The 12,828-nt window shown below is 44.9% G+C and overlaps 1 protein-coding gene across 4 annotated transcripts in view; it reads left to right on the top strand.

The window, feature by feature from the left end:
* Positions 1-7,448: 7,448 nt before the first annotated feature.
* DSE (dermatan sulfate epimerase) overlaps positions 7,449-12,828 on the top strand; it is a 36,565-nt gene continuing 31,185 nt past the window's right edge. Inside the window, exons 1-2 of one of the 4 annotated variants that reach the window (XM_074819284.1) lie at positions 7,449-7,682; positions 8,371-8,442. The gene's annotated coding sequence lies outside the window, so the exon portion shown is untranslated. Of the gene's footprint in view, positions 7,683-7,811; positions 7,856-7,940; positions 8,091-8,370; positions 8,443-12,828 lie in introns of those variants that run through there. The other 3 variants (XM_074819286.1, XM_074819285.1, XM_074819288.1) reach the window with 3 other exon arrangements.

Genomic DNA, 12,828 nt, shown 5'->3' with positions numbered 1-12,828 from the left:
CACATTTAGAAACCATTGCTGTGTAGAGTGCACTGCCAGTGACTCACGAATATGGATGTGTGTATGACTGAGCAATCATGAGGCAGTTACAGGGGCCCCTGAAGTACTCAACAGCAGTGCCCCAAAACAATAAACACAGTAACCAATTACTGATGCAGACTAGTGCAACAACCTCATGAAGCCCCTAAAACTAAGAGCAGAGACGGACCTGTCTTTAGGGAATATATATGACTACAACAAGAGCAACCAGTTGGTGAGCACCATTGCTTCACAATCAAGTCTGCAGAACTGATTGCTATGGTATCCTCTAGTGCTGCGTAGGTAAGTATTATTTTTAAGTGGAAATTAATTTTTAATACATGTGTTTGTGTTCGATCTAATATCCCACCTTTGAGTCTTGCCTGCAACTAGGATGCAGCAAATCAGAGTGAGATGGTCACAAAGAGAAATGGAGAGTCAGCAACAAGTTCAAATACAATCTCTAAGACATACCTTTTTCATTTACACATCGCTAGTGTAAGGAGGAAACACAAGAACTGGGGTGGGGATAAGGAAGCAACTTGTAAATATTTTCATGAATTCCAGCAGTTCTTTAGTTGTCTGCTTGGCTTTCCACTTATCAAGTGACTCCACAAAATAGGTGGATTCTAGGCTTAAAAAAGCCATTCACTGAAAACAGTGTGTTACAAATGGAAAATATTATTGCAACATATCTGGCATCCAGAGAGAGAGATTGTGGCAATCAGCTCTAAGGGAGCACTGACAAAGTCGGTCTTTAGAAGTTTTCTCTCAGTATGAACATTAATGGTTTGTGCTCCCAGGGGATACTGCTCAGTTTATAACATTGCAGAAATTTGGAAGGAAAGAAGTTGACATGTTGAGAAAGGTCACACATTTGAGAACACCAAGTAACAACCAATGCAGCTGAATGAAAAGCCACATGCTGCTGGGTGCCCCCTCACTCCAACCTGTTCAGTTGCCATCAGAGAAAAGAAAGGGTAACTGCTAAAGAAGGAGCCGGCCAGTTAGGCAACGTAGCAGCTGCTCAGAGATACACATAAACCCAGCTGATGTCTACAGTAACATAACAGCAATAAAAATTATACTGTCCTACTGCTGTCATAATGGATTCTGCTGTTGAAAGGCACAGACCAGATGATATACATAATTTTTTATTGGATCCAGGTATTCTCTGGTGTTTCACAGTAAGTGCATATGTATCTGTGTGGTGGGTTGACCCTGGCTGGACACCAGATGCCCACCAAAGCCGCTTTATCACTCTCTTCCTCAGCTGGACAGGGAAGAGAAAATATAAAGAAAGACTCGTGGGTCGAGATAAGGACAAGGAGAGATCACTCACCAAGTACCGTCACAGGCAAAACAGACTCGACGTGGGGAAATTAGTTTAATTTTTTATGAATCGAATCAGAGTAGGGTAATGAGAAGTAAAAAATAAATCTTAAAAACACCTTCCCCCATCCCTCCCTTCTTCCCAGGCTCATCTTTGCTCCCAATTTCTCTACCTCCTCTTCCCGAGCAGCGCAGAGGGACAGGGAATGGGGGTTGCCGTCAGTTTGTCACACATTGTCTCTGCCCCTCCTTCCTCCTCAGGGGGAGGACTCCTCACACTCTTCCTCTGCTACAAAGCGGGGTGTCTCCCACAGGAGACAGTCCCCCACAAACTTCTCCAACATGGGTCCTTCCCATGGACTGCAGTTCTTCATGAACTGCTCCAGCGTGGGTCCCTCCCATGGGGTGCAGTCCTTCAGGAACAGTCTCCTCCAGCGTGGGTCCCCCACAGGGTCACAAGTCCTGCCAGCAAACCTGCTCCAGTGTGGGCTCCTCTCTCCATGGGTCCACAGGTCTTGTCAGGAGCCTGCTCCAGCGTGGGCTTCCCACAGGGTCACAGCCTCCTTCGGGCACATCCACCTGCTCCAGCGTGGGGCCCTCCACGAGCTGCAGGTGGAGATCTGCTCCACTGCTAACCTCCATGGGCTGCAGGGGCACAGCCTGCCTCACCATGGTCTGCACCACGGGCTGCAGGGGAATCTCTGCTTTGGTGCCTGGAGCACCTCTTCCCTCTCCTTCACTGACCTTGGTGGCTGCAGAATTGTTTCTCTCTCATATTCTCACTCCTCTCTCCCGGATACAGTTGCTCTTGCCCAGGGTTTTATTTTTCCCCCTTCTTCAAGATGCTATCACAGAGGTGCTACCACCGTCACCAATGGGCTCAGCCTTGGCCAGCAGTAGGTCTGTCTTGGAGCCAGCTGGCATTGGGTCTATTGGACATAGAGGAAGCTTCCAGCAGCTTCTCACAGAAGCCACCCCTGTAGCACGTGCACACACACACCCCCCCCACACACACATACACACCCCCACACACCCTGCTACCAAAACCTTGCCACACAAACCCAGTACAACCTCATTTATGGTTGCTGTCTTCCTGACATGACTATGGACCATGAATCTGTCTCCACTCACCACTGTTCTACCTCTCCTTGCTGAGGTTACTGATGCTGCAACATCCCATTCACTAAGAAATCTGCAGGAATTTTTTCTCATCTGTCTGCTAGCCTCAGGCTAAACCAGGCTGAACACATGGCAGGAGCAAGAAAGAGGGAAAGAAAGGAAATGTAAAGCAGAGAAAGATATTCCATTTACATACAAAGAAGAGCTGTTTAGGAAACACGCCTAGTGCTTTCTCCTTCCAGCTACCCTACTGGTACGATACTTCAGCTACTAAAACGCTGCATCTGTGGGGAAGAGAGAAGCATTTCCAGTCTGTAGATGCAGAAGCATTTGTTGCACTAACGCATCCTTCCAGTCCCACAAATGTACCTTGCACCTGACAGACCCATAGGAAACAACTGGCTAGATCTTTCTTTGAGAGAAATTGCTTTGCACCACACTAAATGTGCCCCAGGCAGAGAGGTATCCTAACGAGCTTAGACAAGATTTCCAGATTTCCAACTGTTTCTGATTCTCGGGACTGATTTCAGGCCACTCCTTTTCATTTCCTCGTTTTGGACCTGTGACTATTTCTGCCCATTGCCTGCACAGTGAGCCAAAGCCCCAAATCCCCAAGTAGTAAATGGTATGAATCATGCAACACTCTCATAAACTTGAAGGACAGAGTAGCAATAACAGCGAAGTTAGGACACTGTCTGGTCCACACCCTGGCTGGAAAAAAGGACATAGCTAACATTCCCCCATATGAGGCTGGAATTGGGATAAATTTTGAAAATTAGAGCTGCCTTCATGTGGTACTAATAAAGTCCAGGGGGAAGAGTTGGGCAGAGCAGCCCAGATCGAGGAGGGCAGGGTGAGCATTATTCAAGCATTCAGATTTGTAATTCTGCAGTTCAACTACAAGAAGAGACTGGCCTCACCTCTTGTCCTAAAGATTTCAGCTCACAGTGCTAAGATCAGAAATCATCACAGCTGGACGCAAAAGACAAAGGGAACACAAGGGTTACAGTCATAAGAAAATTGACTGGTTTGGAGAATTAGTGAAAGAATCTGGAGAATTTTGCATTTTTCTCTCTTTTCATTTGAAGAGTTTTGTGACTTAATGACAAAAGTAGAAGTGCCTCTTACATGAAAATTAGAGACCAAACAGATCACACAGAGAATAGGACTTCAGTGATAGGAAGGTACTTAAAAAAAAACCCAAAAAACAAAACACCAACCAAAACACACAGAGCAAAGATAAAAGGAGATGAAAATGCTGTTGCATAGGCTGGGCGGGAAGAAAGAACAGAATGGCCAAGGCTCTGTATGTGGAACAGACTGAATAACATACAGCTTCCCTCTTTAGACTAACATCTTCAGTCACAAAGAAAGAAAAAGGAAACATCCCCCCATTTTCATGACTAAGTGAGAACCAAAGGCTTTAAAATGTATGAAGCATCAGCAGACACTTGGTGTCTCCTCCAGAAAGGGTGAGCCCTACATCACTGGCTTCATGCAGCCCCCCTGCCTTCTTTTCTCACTGCCCTAGAACAGCAACAGAGGCTTGCTCCCTTTTCACATCCTCATGACCCAGCTTGTCAATATAGCAGGAAAATAAAGTGCATTTCCCTTCCCTACAAGCCAGATAACCGCAGGGCCTTCTTGGAAGATTTCACTTCTCAAACATCATTTACTATAAGGGGGAAAATAAGATGGATGTTATCAAGACCTCGTAACCAAGAGCTGGCTGCTCACAGTGTCTCTGATGTGGCGGACATTTTCAAGATGTTCACTGTATACTTTGGTGTCTAGGACAGTGGCTTCTATGTGTGTGACCTAAACAAACTGTCACTGCTGGAAAAGGGCAACATTTCCCACATACATTTGGCTTGGTCACACAGACACCAGACATTTCATGTTCCTGGTAATGTTGCTTGCCATAAAAGCCAAGGAAAAATAAAGAACATGTGATATATGAGTAGAACAGTGTCTGACTTGAACAGTTTTCAAACAATTTCCATGGAACATGCTCTGCACAACCTGGCCAAGTCAATGGTCTTTTGCTCCAAAAGGTAAATTTAGCTCCTCTCCTCAATCCATTCTGGATCAATGCCACCTGAAAGGTCAGTTTGCTGTACATTTCAGTGTCATATGATGTAATTTAAGGGAATGACAACTACAAAAATTATTAATCTCAGTTGAACCCTCCCAGTAAAAAAGAAGAAAGGAACGAATGAACTGGGGTTCTGATACTTGGGAACAGTGAGGGAGTGAGAGATTTCAGGGACAGAAGCACCAAGGGAGTGGAAATTGTATGATGGTATGTTACTGAGTCAGTCATTTAAACCAACTTTATGGTTGGTGGCAAGAATAGGTAGCTTGGGGACATGATTCATCACATCCTAAAGAAGATGTCTAAAACAGGTCAGATGAATTCTGTGATGAAAATATTTATTTTTCTCTGTGGTTATAAAGAGAGTCTAACGTGACTAGATCAGAGGCAGTTATCAGCCAAGTATAGAACAGAAGTGCATGACATTCGGATGGATCCTACCAAGAATTTTTGCTTCAGCTTGACATTATTTTATTGTTTAATTTTGTTCTTCTAGCTGTCATTAGCAACAAATGCACTGGCATGAAGCAAGGCTAGCAAATCACCGAGAGAATCTCAACTTTAGCAAGGGAGGTTCCACCTATTACTAAAGTGGTGAAGGGCACAGGAAGATCAAAGAGGAGGCATAATTTTGCCCGTGCAAGTAGCATGGTAAACATAATCATACAAAACAAGACTGGAAAGGACCTTGACGGGTCATCTGGTTCACCCTTTGCTCTAAGGCAAGATCCATCTGACTTTTTAGACCCGAACTGTTCTTGCCAAATATATGTCCAACTTGTACTTAAAAAGCCTCCAGGGAGAGTCCTTCACTCCTGCTTTATTTACCCTTACAGAGAGGTTTTTTTTCTGTTTAGCCTAAATTTCTCTTACTGCAACTTACATGCAACTTACATGCTGTTCTCAGAGGATGTGGATAAGAGATTATTATCTTCTTCTCAGCAGCTTTTACGTAGTTGAAGGCTGATATCACATCTTCCTCCAATATTCTCATCTCATTTTTTTCAGTCTTTCCATATACATGATGCATGCTAAACCTGGGGTCATTCTCATTTCAAAATTATTAGTGGCAATGCTGAAATTAATCTGGAATGGACAACTCTTGCTTCTCTTAGACATCGCTGAATCGTCCTATAAATGTTATTTTATTTATTGAGCCTGACAAGCACCCTGTGACTTACTGAGAAGTAAAATGAGCCTCACTTTACACAAGAGGACATAAGGCAGAGAGGATTTGTGGCTCTCCTCCCTGTGCGTGTATCTCCACCACAGTCAAACTGCACACCAGAGCAAGATCCAAGCACATCCAAGCTCATCCACCCTTTATGAGGCTGAAATCCAAGTGCACGAGCTACAGGGGAGCCACAGTGTGCTTTGTCCAGGTATTCTGACATGGCAAGGCAGCACAGTGCTGTTTCTTTACAATATAGATAGATACAAGCACAGTCTAAGATCAGGATTTCAAAAGCCCTTTGGGCATTATGCTGTTCAGAATTGTAAGGGCAAATTCCATTTCAATTAGAGTCAGATACTTAATATATTTAAAAACCTAAGGATGCAGACACATGACTAGTACTTAGACACCTCCCTCCTCATCACTTTAGGCATCCTGATGATTTTAGAAATTCCAGCCGAATTGTCCTGTTAGCCACATCTGGTCTGACTGGGGGAGTCTGCAGCTCTTCTCGTGCCTATTTGTGTCACAACATTAATATTTTACAACTCTACTATGAATGCAGTATAGCATAATACCATTCAAATAGGTGTTTAGAAGCATACCTTCTAATGATTAATCTAAGTGTTTGCATGACTGAAACTGAAGCACTTAGTGCTTTTAGGCATGTCATTACTGGTAAAAAAGCAAGGCTTCATTCCAGGCTCTGGTGTTGCTCTCGGAGTTTGCAGCAGCAGCAGCATGTGGATCCCTGTTCATTACACTGAGACCGCCAATAGATATTGCCGGGAAATGCAACAGGAGTGAAGGGGTGAAGGGAAATGTATAGTTTCTAGTTTTGTCTGGTTTCCCCAAGTTTATTAACCTTGATAGAACAGCAGGAAATCACGGTGTAAACCATCCTCAGAAAACACAGCTTTTACATTTTAAAGCCAGTGACCTGAGCACTGAGAGCCTGCTAATTGATTCAGTAACATCAGTGAACACATGATTAAAATGAAGACTGAGCTTTGTGAAATGTAAACTTCAGGTAGTTGGACACCCTCCTGATCTATCGCATGCAAATATTTTTATTTGCATTTCATCAGAGTAGTCTGAAGATGATAAAACATGCTCAGCTTTCGGAACCCAACAAACATTTGGAATTCTTCATATTTTTTCTGGGTTACAGTGACTGAGAAAGCAAAGAGAACTGTTCCAAAGGATCATTTATTTTATCCTCTTTTACATTACTTTCCTAAGTACCTTCAACTGAGTGGCTGCAAGAAATGTCAGGATGATTGGCTTGAATGGTCCTGGTGTTTCAACGTTTTTGTTTTACATGGGAAACATTTACGGGAGTAGTCACGCCATACTTAGCAGATTGACAAATTGGCTTTTTGTTTCTTTGCTGGCTTGAGGGAATTTCGGATGGGAGGTCCTATTACTCTCCTGAGGTATGGTGCCAGCACTAGAGATGGATAATGCATATGAACGGGTCACCTTGGATGCTTTAACCTCCACAGCCCCCTTTGCCCGAACCGTGGTACCGCGGCCACACGCCCCAGGTGCAGAAAACCAAACTGCCGACGCTCGGGTGTTGGGGCCAAGCGCGTTCCCTGCAGAGAAACGCGTCCTCCCGCTAAAAGGGAGAATTCGGGTATTTCCGTGAACTACGGGCCGGGGAGGAGCGCGGGCGGGGGGGGAGAAAAAGCCGTGCGTACGCCAGGAACCAGTAAATCCGTGAGCACACGGAGAGCTAAAGGAGCGCGGCGGGCCGGGCCGGGAGGCTGCGCAGCCCGGGTGAGCGGCTGCCGGCCGCGGGGCCCTGAGGGCCGGCCGGGCTCCCCCGCCCCTCCGCGCCCGACCGTGCGGGCCCCCAGCGGGGGGAGCGGGGCCGTGGCGCTGCCCGCCGCCGCCATGGCGTGAGGGGCCGGGGTGGTGGAGGAGGAGGACCGGGGAGAGGTAAGGAAGGAGGGCGGGGAGGCGGGAGGTGGAGCGGGAGGGGGGAGTCACTTTCTTCCTGAGTTGAAAAACGCGGCCCCCCCCAACCCGCTCCGTCCCCCGGGGCTGCGGAGGAGAAACTTTTTGGCTGCCGAGCGGCGGGTCCGCGCCGCGCCAGGCAGGGGCCGCCGGCGGTGAGTGCCCCGCGGGGCGGGGCAGCGCTCCCCCCCGCTCCCCTCCTTCCATCCCGCTCCGCTCCGCCGGGCGGCCGGGCCCCGGGGCGGCTGGCGGTGGGGCGGGCCCCGGGAGCGCCGGTTACCGGCGGATTTGGGCAGGGGGAGATCGCACCCAGCGCTCCCCCCACCCCCGCCACGCGTGTCCCCATCCCCAAGGCGCGGGTGGCGGCCGGCGGCGTTAAGCGGGCAGCAGGTACCGGCGGGGGCCGGGGCGCGGGGCGGCCGGGGTGGGGTGAGGTGGGGGCCGGGGGCGCCCCGCGGGGCGCAGCCTCCACACACGGGCTTTTCCGGGCCGTCCGCGGCGCGGCGTGGGGGTGCTGTCAGGGTGCCGCCGCGGGGACACCCGCAGCCTCCCGGAGGTGCTGGGCCGCCCGCAGCATGGGCCCCGCGTGTCCGAGGGAGAACCAGCGTCTTGTGTTCAGAGCTTTGCCTGCGGGCGCCGTGGGTGACAACAGCTTTCTGCTCTGCCGTAGCACCGTTACCGCAGGAGCCTCCGAGCCTTTTGCTGACGAGTTAAACGCCTCCCAAACATGCGGGTGTGAAAGGTAAGCGGTAGCATCCTCGTCCCGTACCTAGGGAAGCCGCGGAGAGGCAGGAAAAGAGCGATTTGCCCGATGCAACTTTCTGCCACTTTTCGGTTTTTGTTGTTGTTGCTGGAAAAGTCCCGAGTGACCTGGGACCGCAGTTGTTAACTCCCGGAGCTCCGTCTCCCCAGCCCAGGACGGCAAGTTGCGGTTCCTTTGGCTAGCAGTGCATGAAAGCCATGCAGCGTCACTTCGGTGCGTCTCATGCCAACTCTTAAAATTCAGTTTGGTATGAATGAAAGCAGCCATTCTCTCTGCTTTTCTGTCATTCCCTCTTGAAACAGTATAAAGCTGTGATGTTTTCCTGCATTGTCAAGCTGGAGTGGCTTCTGGCCATAAGCAATGGCAATATAAGAAATAGATACAATTGGGAATGAAGTACAGGAAGTATTGCTCAACTAGTTGGAGATTTTTGGTCATCCTAAGAAGATCAATTGCAATTTAAATAACACTAAAGTTTTAATATAATCTAAACAAAGACAAAGAAAATCTCAGCTAAATATTGCCACATTATGTTTATCATGCCAACAATTATTATAACTCATTTCAGCCTTTTAAAAAAGGAACAATTCAGCTGAAGGGCAGCAGTGGGAATCAATAATTCAGATGCTGTTTATTACTCTGAAAGACTCTTGCTGGGTAGCCTCGAGCAAGTCACTCCACCTCTCCATGGCTCTGTTTCCTTCCTCATAAAACAGATAAATGTGCTTACTTGCTTCACAGGGGTGTTGAGAAGTTTAATGAATTAATTTGTTTCATAACTACTTGGAGATCCTTGGGTGCATTTTTCTACAGAAGCGCTAAATATAATTTCAACTACAAGTTCTTTTACTGTGTGTCATTGCTCATATGTGTTTCTTCAGTGATCTAAATTAGCTAAATTTTTAGAAGTCGATAAAGTAGCAGTTCTGGATTGGGATTTTCTTGACTATCTGTAAACATCACTAGGATGCAGAACCAACACACACTAATCACAGCGTATTTTACTGGGACAGAACTACTGGTACTTTAAGAAGTTGCAATTTTCTTGTTATTCAAAACAAGAGCTTGATTTTGTTGATTTGTTTGAAGCATTGTGATACTCTGCATAATTTTGAATTGCCATGAAAAAAACCAAGTGCTGTTATTTAATAGAAGAACAAGAGATGAGAATAGTTTATAAACATATCTGTATCCTCTACAGTGGAGACTGATCTCAGAAGACACTTGGTGCTGATTTTTCACTGCATACTCATATACAATCTCTTTTAAAATCTGTTCTTCGGCCATAGAGAATATGGGTTGCAAAGGAAGAAATAAATTAACTAAAGAAATTGATTGCCTATGGTAGTAGTTGATAGATCTTGGTTGCCTAAGTGAGCTTGATTTTTATTACAGTGTATATTAGTTATTCTAACTAGATATTTAGTAAATGTCTGCACCACAAGGAGAGGAAAATGTTTTAATTACCTGGATAAATGTGAGATGTGATTTTCATAGGTTGCATACAGTTACAAGTAAAAAGGAGTAGCTGAAAGCTAGTTTTAGGGTGACATCTCGGGTTTGGTACTTTCTAAAGGCTCATGACTTTACAAACACTGCGCTCATGAGGTCTGTGTGTACCATTGCTTTTCCTCAAGTACAATGACTGCAAGCACATAAACTTTCTCAAAACAGAATTCAAATAAAGCCTATATCAGTGGTGGTAGAAAGTAATTGCCATCACTGGGCAGCTGTTGGTTTGTGAATGAACATAGTGAGTTTATATGTTGGTGGAGAAATGGTCGCATCCATCAGTACCCAGCAGTCTAAGCAGTGAGAGCTGGGCTTAAATGAGGCTGTAAACAAGTCTGTGAAACTGAAGTGTCCCTTCTCTCAGAAGTGATTGCATTTAGCTAAAACTGAGTCACATTCTTAGGCTTGTGTGAGGAAACTTGCACATCTGGCACCCACAACATACTCTAGCAACGAGCAAGAAAGAAATCTAGTTACTACTGCTATTGTCCCTGGACGTTTTGCAAGAAATAAAGCCTGTTTTCCCTGTTGTGTTTTTTTTTTTTTTCTGAAGGGATTAAAAAAATAAAGAAGGAAACAACTTTCCGTACCCATTGTTTCCTTGTTTAGACTTGGTAATCCAAGCTTCTGGTTAGTGAAAGAGAATATGACTTTTGATTAGCAAGTTGTATTTAACTGGTAAATATGATATCTCAGCAGCAAGTTTGTCCTGGATGTTGACACCTTCTTTGCTGTCTCCATTCAGCTGAGGTAGATAAAAGAGCTTAGTTACAGTAGTGTAGTCCCCTAAAGCTGTTAAACCATGGTGCCAGTTTGCGTTCAAGACTGTAGCCGTGTATTTATTATAAATAGACTCAATATTTGGGAGAAAGCCCTTCTTTTGAGCTGCTTTTCTGTTTAGATGGGTGAGCTTGTTCTGATGTCTGTTAGCCCAGCTAAGCCCAGGTGGGGTATGGTGAGGTGTGAGAGAGCTGCATTAGCAAAAATCCCAAACTCTTGTGCGCTGCACTTTGGCTGGACGCGGTTATCTGCTCAGGATGGGAACAGAGCAGAGGAGGGGATTAAAGCCTGCTAGGAAAAAAGGAAATTTAGCTGATGTCACCTGGGACCTTTCTCATGAGTGCTTTGTCAGTAGAAGTTTAGCAGAAGTGAAGTGTTGGACATGCAGAGCTGACTGGAGGAGTCTGGCCATTTTGGGAGTCACATGAAGGACAGAGCGCTGAAAATAGTTTCTCTCATCAGGTGCTGACATCACACTTTCATCCGCTCTTGGGACGTGGTCAGGTGTGAAATCCCAGGCACAATGCGGCCATTATGTACGTGGTCTGAAATTACCTTTGTTTGGTCTTTGTTTCTGTTTTTGCCCTTGCTTAGACTCAGAATATGCAGTAGGAATCGGCAATAACGTTGTTTAGAGCAGGCGATGTGTTGTAGGGACCCACTCACTTGATTCCAGCGGGTATTGTGTCTCAGTACCAGGTAAATGTAATTTTAACATAAGAGGTCTTTCACCACAGTTGTCCTGGTTTATGTTCTCACTTTGGTTTTGTTTTTATCAGAAATAATAAAAATGAATATTTTATATAAACCTGGTATGCCCTCTTAAGTCTTTTAATCAAATGGCTGCTTTGAGATAAAGTATTTTCAAAAGTTGTTTGAAAGTATTTCTGTGGATATCATGTAATTTTAAAGCATTTTAACCAGATCCTTGCAACCATGGTGCATCACACTTTTTGCCAAAATTATCTGTCAGGTTTCAGTTCTGCTGCAAAAGCCATGTTTGCACAACTCAAAGTCAGAAATGAGATTTTATGATTCTAATATTCAAAATTAACCTGTAATTTAATGGTTGTGTTGACACCTACTCACACAAATTGCTCATGCCAACTGTGAGTAGCTAAATTTTGCAGGAATAATGTAGCCTCTTAACTCCATCTGCAGTTGAGGCTTCTGTCCATGAAAATGTAATTGTCGCTTTTTATCAAGGGTATTCTGCTTTTATCAAGGGAATTCTATGAAGCAGCGAGGACAGTAATAACCCCAAAGGAACCACAGGACTATACATTTTACTGTCTCTTCAAGTCTGTACCTTGAAAAAATCAGCTGCAGCTGGGTACATATGTATTATCTATGGGGAGAGAGAGATATCTATATATGTATATATAAACTGTAGATAATGAGATAACAGATGAAAGCAGCAGAGGTAACAACAGAGTTGTACCAATAATAATGAACATCATATTGATCTGCAGGGAGATGTAACTACCAGGTAGGGTGGTGCAGTTTAGGTCTACAAATACAGAGGCATTTATTCTGTAGCAAACAAAAGAGTAATTCTTCTATGGGAATACACATTTGGGGCCTGCGTACACACATCATAAGATTGTATGTAGATAATATAAAATCAAGTGTTGATTTAAATTGCTTAGATTGCAGTCTTTTTAGGTTTGTAAATTGACCAGCATAGGTGCCTTTGGACTTTGCTGGTGCTCCTACATGCTGTCATAATACTTTAACATAAATAATAAATAAAATTTTATGGATGCAAGACCGAGTCATAAACAGGATATGGAAACGTAGTTAAAATGAGTTTTGATTCCCATAGCAACTGAAGGATGTGATGCATTTTAAAATTCCTGTCTGTTAATACGATGTCCTGTGGAAATGCTTTACAAATAAAAATACTTATTTGATGTCTTCAGCTACTGAAGTCTGTAGATAGATACAGATATACAGAGAGTGAGAACTGGTTTTGTAAAACTTCAGTGGAACCACTTCATTTGTTTCCAACGTCTTGGACGCAGTTGAATGAAGGACAACTAAAACAATAAGCAGGAAAGATTAGAACTGTTA

This window comes from Strix aluco, chromosome 3, assembly GCF_031877795.1.
Source record: "Strix aluco isolate bStrAlu1 chromosome 3, bStrAlu1.hap1, whole genome shotgun sequence".
NCBI classification, from domain to species: Eukaryota; Metazoa; Chordata; class Aves; order Strigiformes; family Strigidae; genus Strix; species Strix aluco.
The sequence above is the reverse complement of the archived record's forward strand: the minus strand, read 5'-3'. Positions and strand labels throughout refer to the sequence as shown.